At 38.3% G+C, this 9,101-nt stretch overlaps 1 protein-coding gene across 1 annotated transcript in view; it reads left to right on the top strand.

Moving 5' to 3' along the window:
- The first annotated feature begins 1,047 nt into the window (after positions 1-1,047).
- The window catches only part of TRABD2B (TraB domain containing 2B), a 444,269-nt gene continuing 436,215 nt past the window's right edge, over positions 1,048-9,101 (top strand). The window contains exon 1 of the mRNA XM_061630445.1: positions 1,048-1,104. The gene's annotated coding sequence lies outside the window, so the exon portion shown is untranslated. The remainder of the gene's footprint in view (positions 1,105-9,101) is intronic.

Raw genomic sequence — 9,101 nt, 5'->3', positions numbered from 1 at the left:
AGTAATTTTTCTACTTTTGATTTCATGACAAAAACAAGCCCACTGATGAGATTTTGCAAGACAAATGTGGTGAAGCTTAGTAGTGGACTGTATGAAGAGTTAACATTTTGATTCTCAAAATCTGGAGATTTCCCTCTGCAGAGACGTTTTTGGACACAAACGCAGCAAACACATTTATTTATTTAGCAAAATATACCGCTTAATTTTTAATAGTCTGTATAAGTAGTTTATATAAAATAGTGTCAACTATTTATTACAAATAGCAATAAAACAAACATTAAGAACAGTAAAACATACCCAAAATATCAAAATATAGATTAAAATCAACAAATTTAAAACCTAATCTACATAATAGATTATGTGTTAGAATTGAATATGTTCTTAAACTTTCTTTTTTAAAATGTTTTTAATCTTAGAAGACGTTTTGACAGCTTTTTTTAAGAAAAAATTTTGTAGATGTTTTGTTTTAATGTGTTTTAAAGTCTGTTTTTATGATGTTTTAATGTTTTTAGTGCTTTTGCTTGCTGCCCTGGGCTCCTGCTGGGAACAAGGGTGGGATGATATAATAATAATAATAATAATAATAATAATAATAATAATAATAATAATAATAATAATAATAATAATAATACATCTCTGAGTAGGCTTGTCTAAACAAAAAGGTTTTTAGCAGGCACCAAAAACAATACAGCACCAGACTGGGCTTTAGAATTTGATTTTGGGAGAAATATTTTTTACTAATATCAACGGGCAGGGAGTTCCAGAGAATAGGTGCTGCCACACTAAAAGATCCATTTCTCACAGGTATGGAACAGACAACATGTGACATTTGCAAAAGTACCAGCTCCGTAGATCAAAGCAGTCAAGTGGGAACATAAGGGATCAGGCATTAATTGTGTGCCCTACTTTCCACAGATTATTGACCAGCTTTATCACCTGGCAACATCCTTGTACAGCACGTTAAGGCAGATGTGGAAAACCTGTGGCCCTGCAGATGCTGTTGGACTATAACTACCATCGTCCCTGGTCATTGGTGATGCTGGCTGGAGCTGATGGGTGTTGAAGTCCAACAACAACTGCAGAGCCACAGGTTCCCCATTTCTGGTGAGAGACAGTGACTTATCCAAATGCATCCATTTTCTATCCACTGAAACCAACTAATATTAATGTTTTGTGGCTTTCTCCATTTATTTTGTATCAAAATATTTCTCCTGAAATCAAATTCTAAAGCCCAGCTTGGTGCAGAATTTCTGTTGCTGAAGTCAGCTAGCCATTTTTAAAACCCACTCCAGAAAATACTGGATATTTGCTGGATTTGTATATTTCCTTGGAGATTTGGTTATGCCTTGTAGGAAGAGCTTGATTTCTGGGGATGATAGATTAAGGCTGCAATCCTATGTACACACACCTACCTGGGAGTAATCAGCATTGATCACAGTGGGTCTTACTGCTGTGTAAACATGCACAGGATTGTGCTCCATGGCTGTAATTCTGTGTACACTTTCCTGAGACTAACCACATAACCACAGAATTAAGTCCCAAAGAGTGCAGTGTGGCTTATGCTTATGCTCAGGTAAGTGGGTATAGGACTGTAGCCTAAGCCCCACTGAAAGCAGGTTAAAGCCCCAATCCAGCAATCTTACATGTAGTGCTATTGTATGTGAGAGTCCTCAATAAATGAATTAGTTGTGGTATCAATTACTATTGAGAGGCAGAAGATGTCTGGAATTATATTATCGTAAACATCTTTCAGGATGTTTTATGGAAAGGCAACAGATTTCATAAATAATAATGACCATCTGCTCCCATCAAATAGGAGGAATGACACTGTAACAAACAAACAAAACTGTTTAGTACTGCATGTGGATTTTAGATACCAGAGTTTGTTCCCATGCCCACTCACAATGTATCAGCCTTTTGTGAGCATGGAACTAATCCAGAAGGAAAATTCATGCACAACATATTGTTTCATTTTGTGGAGCACCCTAGCAGAATTGAGGCATAGATCAAGACTCACCTGGAATTATTTTTCAGCTGTAGCTTAGGTAAATGGAAGAATCTATTATGAGCTAGCAAGACATCCATAAAGTTGGGAGATACGGACAATGGTTTCTAACTGGTAAAGCAGTAATTTATCTATATATGGGAATCTTCCTTTTAATTGGAAAAGAATAAAGTAAATTCCAAACTTTATTAATGTTGGAAGAGAAAGAGAAAACATATATATATATATTCAATTTCTTGATTTGTATTGGCAAAATGCTCTTTTTACATTCTCAAAGGTTTGTTATTGTTCCTTATGGATTGAATACTTGATGTAAGTCGGAAAATGTTTTATTTTATTTTTGGTTCCTTTGCTAGATTATGGAAATGTATTTAAAACCATGCAAAAGGAATCTGGGGAGAACAGGAATCGTAATAAATACAAATGCTCAAGGTAGATTTTTAAGCTCATATCTACATTATATATAAATACATGCATACTTCAATTTATCAAAGCACAATGATTACACAGTGAGAAGAATTAAACACCAACAGATTTGTTCTGTGAAACAGTTTAGGAATTTGGTGGAACTGTTTTTGAAGAAGAAAATAAACTCTAGTTTAATTTTGTTGTAATTCTGGGGTACTTGCATGGTGCTTTTCCCTCTGAGATGCTCACATTGCTCTTGTGAAGAGTCTGTGTCAGGGGGTAGCCAATGTAGTGCCCTCCAGATGTTATGGACTATAGTTCCCATCATCCCTGACCATTGGCCATGCTGCCTGAGGCTGATGGCAGTTGGAGTCCAACAATATCTAGAGGGCACCACGTTGGCTACAGTTGGTCTATGCAATAGGCACCATTATTTCTATCGTAAAAAGTGGAAAAAGAAACAGATGTACATAGTATTTGATTTATATGTGAACACAGAAAAATCTTGATCATAAGAACATTTTTGTATCCCATTTTTACACATTGTGTTGCTTTTAACACTTTTATTATACGCTGCCTTGACAGGGCTTGTCCTGAAAATAAAGAAATAAAATCCTACACAAATCACTTTGTACACATGGAATGGACCATTCTGGTCACTAACATGTTCATTCTGAAACTCATCCAAATTGTGAGGTTTATTCTCCATATACACTATTTTTCCTGGGCTGACTAGCAAACTCAAAATTTCAGTAACAGAAGTAATATTTTCCCCATGGTTCTTGTGTCATATGTTTAGTGTTCCTCAGGGACATCTTTGGACACGAATTCTCAGAGTTTTGTATACGTATGCTGCTCCGAAGGAGAGGTTTTATTACTTTACAAGAACATGTAAGAAGCAATTAAACAGGAGCTGCTTCTTGGTGGTGTGATAAGTTTAAGCATGTTTCTATAAATGTACATTTGCATATGTGGTGCCAAGACTATTCACGTGCAAAAAAATAAAATAAAAGCAGCTTCTGACGTGGCAAATGCATGTACGAAGTTGCCCTAAGTTCTTGGGGGTGAATAATCTGGTGCTATTTGCCTGCTGATACAGAACAGGAACTATCTCAGCCACACCCCTTGCATGCTATACTGCTAGGAAGGCTTGTTGTCACAAGCCTCCATTCTGTGATTATAGAAGATAAATCTGATTATTTCACTTGACATTTCTTCTTGCATCTTTTCCCAAGGTTCATTGTGACCACCTCACTCAATATAATATCTCTGCTCATGCCAGCTGCAGTACTCCATCATCCCATTATGGAAAAGCATGCTGTCTTTTCTTTTTGTCACATGGGAGGATTGGTTCAGTAGACACACTCATCAAGAAAAAGGATTACTGGAAAGAAAAAAAGGAAAACTTTCTTTTCTGAGAGACTTAAACAACACTGTTGGTTAGCAAAATGGATTACACACTCAAGTGTAATCAACGCTGCCGGATCTATGTGCAGCTTGAACTGCATGTGGCGGCTTCTTGGTAAAGAATGTTCAGGCCCTGGACTGACTCTGCCCATCATTTTCTGCTGGACAGGAGGGGGTATAACAGACCTTCCTGTTCCAGCTGAGCCTTGCTTGAGCAACAAGGTCTTCCTGAGCTTTGGTATGGTTCTGTGTCCTTGGTTGTTCCTTGGTCCTGACTTCTGACTTGCTCCTCGCTTACTCTTCAGTCCTGACTTCTGTCTCATCCATGGCTCCTGGCTCACCCCTGACTGCTGCCCATAGCCTAGCCCGCCAGTATATAAGATATGGTAAAAATGTTATTCTGTTAGGCCCAGATGATTGACCAATCAATGAAATCAAGATAAATTTAACAACCACCCATCCAACATTTATTTAGAACAAGGGTGGCTAAAGATGTTGCTGAACTACAACTCCAATCAGCCCCAGCTATCATGACCAATGGTCAGGGATGATGGGAATGGTAGTTCAACAACATCTGGAGGGCTGCAGGGCTGCCACCCCTGATTTAGAAGGACAAATATTTGCTGCATCACACTAAAAAAATAATAATCTCAGAATGAACAAAAAAGATGTGCAGAGCCAGTAATGCAACACATTATCTTTTCAAGACTTTTGCTTATTTGATCAACAGATGGAAGACTTATGATTTCACAGTTGTTCTTAGCTCCCCTGCTCTTTAATTTGTTTCTAAATGATATCATTCCTTTTGTATCCGGACCTCAATTTTTCTCCCCCTCTATCGGCCAAAGGAAAATACCGACACTTCTCTATGCCGACGATATGGTCCTTCTTTCCCTAGTTCCAATCGGACTTAGAAAGATGTTGAGATCCCTACAGTCCTATTGTTATAAGGAAAAACTCAACATTAATTATGATAAAACCAAAGTTTTAGTTTTTGGGAAAAGATTCAAAGGACATCGCTGGCATATAGCTGATCATCAGTTAGAACAACCTTGAGAATTTAAGTACCTGGGTATTTATTTTTCAGATACCCTTTTCTGGCGATATCACCGACAATATATTAAATCGCACGCGGTTAAGACAATAGGGACAATTTTAAAATTTTCTCGTTCTGTCGGGGGCGGTCAGATTCACCCTACTTTAAAGATCTTTAAAGCAAAGGTGATCCCACAAATCCTATATGGAGTAGCCGTATGGGGCTGGGATTATAATATCGTAACAGCCCTGGAAACTATACAAAATAGTTTTCTCAGGCGCTTGTTATCTCTCTCTGTGGGAACCTCTGCAGCGATGACTCGAATTGAGACGGGCTCCCCCCCACTGATGGATCTCATACATTTTACCCTTCTGAAATTTTTGAGAACACTCAATGGGCCCCAGCCCGGGACATTATTACAATTATGTTTTGACTACCCATTCGCTTCTATCTTATGGCGCTCTAAATTAACTAAACTGCTATCAACTTACCACCTTTTAGAGCAGGATTTCAATGCAATGCCAAATAATAAATCTCTACGTGAATACATATTCCTCCACTCTATGAACCAGGATAGGCTATCCTCCATCAACTCAAAGGTATCTCCTTGGTACTGGAGATTTAAGCTTGACCCCCACTGCTCTACTTATCTCCTTCAACCAATACCCCTTGTCCTTAGACGGGCGTTTACAGCCCTACGTTTTTTCTCCTTACCAAATGCGGACAGGGAAGGTCGACTAGCCGGTGTCCCTAAGGACCAAAGGAATTGTGTCTGTGGCTCACCCTCGGCGGAAGACCTTCCCCACGTTTTGCTCTACTGCCCAATTTATACTCAGCCCAGAAATAGATTTCTTAGTAAATGGTTAGAAATCCCTCAGCTTGATTCACTTGATGAAAAAATCACTTTTTTAATGTCAGATCATAACTTGGAAGTAACCCACAAAGTAGCTCTTTTTGTAATAGCAGCAAGAAAACTTAGGGTCAATTACATTGCCCTTCGAGATATTACATAGGCAAGTTCTCTTACATGAGATCCCCGCTTAAATGCTTCCCTTTTAAATGTCTCCATTTGATTTTAAAGTATTGTATATGTATTGTTTTAATTTGCATTGGCCTTTGGTCCTGCAAACAAATCAATAAAAGTAAAAAGTAAAAGTTGTTCTGGGATGAAATGGTGCTGGCAATACAGATGATCTCAGTCCAAAAGAGAACTGTGGTCCATGCTTCCAAAATCCTGAATCCTGACAGCTGGTGAAAGGGATTTGTCAAAACATGTTAATTGTGATGCTTCCCACTAGTGTGTCAATTAACTGTAGCCCTGCCATATTTGCCCAGTTTTGATGATTGTCTGCAGTCCTGTGTGCCATCTTTTGGATTTAACAATATTATGAAATGTTTATTTTTAAAAAAGAAATATAGATATCAGTTTTGTTCATTACCAATCCCCCAGTTAAGGGTAATAAGCAACTGGTTTCATGGATTACAGAGGCTGAAAATAACTCTTAGCTAAAACCCTGCAGTAGCAGGTAGATAGTTACACATTTCCGAATACCAGAACAATGTAGTTTGGGTTTTTTTTTGTAAATATTAACATTAGAAGCTGGTTATAACATTACCAAGGCTTGCTTGGAACTGCTGCACAAAGTGTAGTGACATATGGAACTGATCTGGAGGGAGAAAGGAAGGAAAAAAAGACAGAATTAAAATTACAGCAAAATAATTAATTTCCTTGTGTTGCAACAGAGATGCCCTTGTAAAAGTCATCCATCTGAGGGTAGGGCTTAAGTCCTAGGTGACATGTCATCAGGGATAACAAACAAATTGGGATCTCCAATTTCCACTTTTTGGAATTTACTTGAAATTTCTATGAGACCAGGAAAACCAACCATTCAATTGTAATAGGAAAGTTAATGTTCTGTCTCACTTTTATGTTTGTGTACAACCCAGAAAAAGCAAATTTTGCAATATTTTCAGTGCCGTAAAATCCTGTGCATTGCTCCCATGGATCAATTTGGGATGTAAACTGTATGAATAAAACTATTGTCTATCGTTGGGTATGGTGTGGATGGGTTGCTGATATTGCTTCTATTTTTTTCCTCTTCAAATCATTTCCTGCAACTCCATGATCACTGGGAAAGCTAAATCTAAAAATCTAGACATGTAGTGTTGGATTAATGCTGGATAGGAAACAATAAAAAAATCCCCAACTGAGGAAGGGCAGAATCTGGACCAGTTCTCTTTGTGGGGCTTAGCTCTGGAACTGACTTTTAATTTCAGAGTTAAGCTAGATTGATTTGAAGAACAGTCTGACCACAGACAGAATATCTTTTAACTCACAGATAACGATGCACATAGAACTTCCAAAGGGATAGGTTTGATAGTTCTTTGTGGGAAATGCTAGGTTCATATATGGAGCAAACAAAACTTATCTGGCCAGTTTCTTGGCAGTTGAAGTCCTTTTCAAGACGTGGATAACTGTCACTTGTTGAACTGCAGAGAAATGCTCCACGTTTTTTTCATTGTTACTGCCAAAGACCAGTTGAACAGCAGCTATTTGTTTTGTAAATAGTGCAGATATTTGACACTTCAGAATCACCAGTGATAGCCTCCTTTATTTATTTAATGTTTTGCTGGAGGGCTTGTTAGCATTGGCAGACTTCCTTACCATCTGAAGGAAGACAAAGCTCTTACGCACTGCCTGCAAAACAGGGGCTTGTTGGTACCAGAGGCATGCTCAGATGCACAGCTGCTGGCAGCCAAACTATCTGCCTCAAGGAGCACATATTCTGGCTCAACTACAGATGATCAGAGTATCTTGCATTTATACAGGCATTCTGGAGTCCCTGGCAGGCAGGAAGGGCTTGGCAAGAATTTGTAAGTGATGATCAATATACTGAGTTATCACTTTCATTCTAACTGGTCCCCCAAAAAGGCCACAAAAAAGAAGCAGTTTGGACATTTTTTCCAAAAAAATATCCAAATGGCAACTCTCTCAATATGAGCAATGTAGAGGAGATGGAATTTCTTCAGGTTTAGCAATTCTGTAACACAATTTATATATTAATTGGTTTATCTGAAATATGTGGACTCTGCCCACTAGCAGAAATAGAGCCTTAAAACAAAAAGAATCATTGTCTTTCATTTTAGACAACAAGAAATCCATAGATCATGAAAATTTTCATTATAACAAAGATTGTTGCTATCACTTGCAGAAGAGGGGTTTGTTTTTTGTTTTGGAGGGGGAAATATGGGGTTGGTGAATGTTCTTAGAGCAACTCTGAAACCAACATCCAGCCTCTCATCCTGTTGTTGCTGCTGCTATGTGTCTTCAAGTCTATTATGACTTATGGCGACCCTATGAATCAGCGACCTCCAAGAGCATCTGTCATGAACCACCCTGTTCAGATCTTGTAAGTTTAGGTCTGTGGCTTCCTTTATGGAATCAATCCATCTCTTGTTTGGCCTTCCTCTTTTTCTACTCCGTTCTGTTTTCCCCAGCATTATTGTCTTTTCTAGTGAATCATGTCTTCTCATTATGTGTCCAAAGTAGGATAACCTCAGTTTCATCATTTTAGCTTCTAGTGACAATTCTGGTTTAATTTGTTCTAACACCCAGTTATTTGTCTTTTTTGCAGTCCATGGTATGCACAAAGCTCTCCTCCAACACCACATTTCAAATGAGTTGATTTTTCTCTTATCCCCTTTTTTCACTGTCCAGCTTTCACATCCATACACAGAGATCAGGAATACCATGGTCTGAATGATCCCGACTTTAGTGTTCAGTGATACATATTTGCATGTGAGGACCTTTTCTAGTTCTCTCGTAGCTGCCCTCTCCAGTCCTAGCCTTCTTCTGATTTCTTGACTATTGTCTCCATTTTGGTTAATGACTGTGCCAAGGTATTGATAATCCTTGACAAGTTCAATGTCTTCATTGTCAACTTTAAAGTTACATAAATCTTCTGTTGTCATTACTTTAGTCTTTTTGACGTTCAGCTGTAGTCCTGCTTTTGCGCTTTCTTCCTTAACTTTCATCAGCATTCGTTTCAAATCATTACTGGTTTCTGCTAGTAGTATGGTATCGTCTGCATATCTTAAATTATTGATTTCTCCCTCCAGTTTTCACACCTCCTTCATCTTGGTCCAATCATGCTTTCCGTATGACATGTTCTGCATACAGATTAAACAAAAGGGTGATAAAATACACCCCTGCCTCACACCCTTTCCTATTGGGAACCAATCGGT

Source organism: Rhineura floridana, chromosome 6, assembly GCF_030035675.1.
Source record: "Rhineura floridana isolate rRhiFlo1 chromosome 6, rRhiFlo1.hap2, whole genome shotgun sequence".
NCBI classification, from domain to species: domain Eukaryota; kingdom Metazoa; phylum Chordata; class Lepidosauria; order Squamata; family Rhineuridae; genus Rhineura; species Rhineura floridana.
This window is presented reverse-complemented; position numbering and strand designations above follow the sequence as displayed.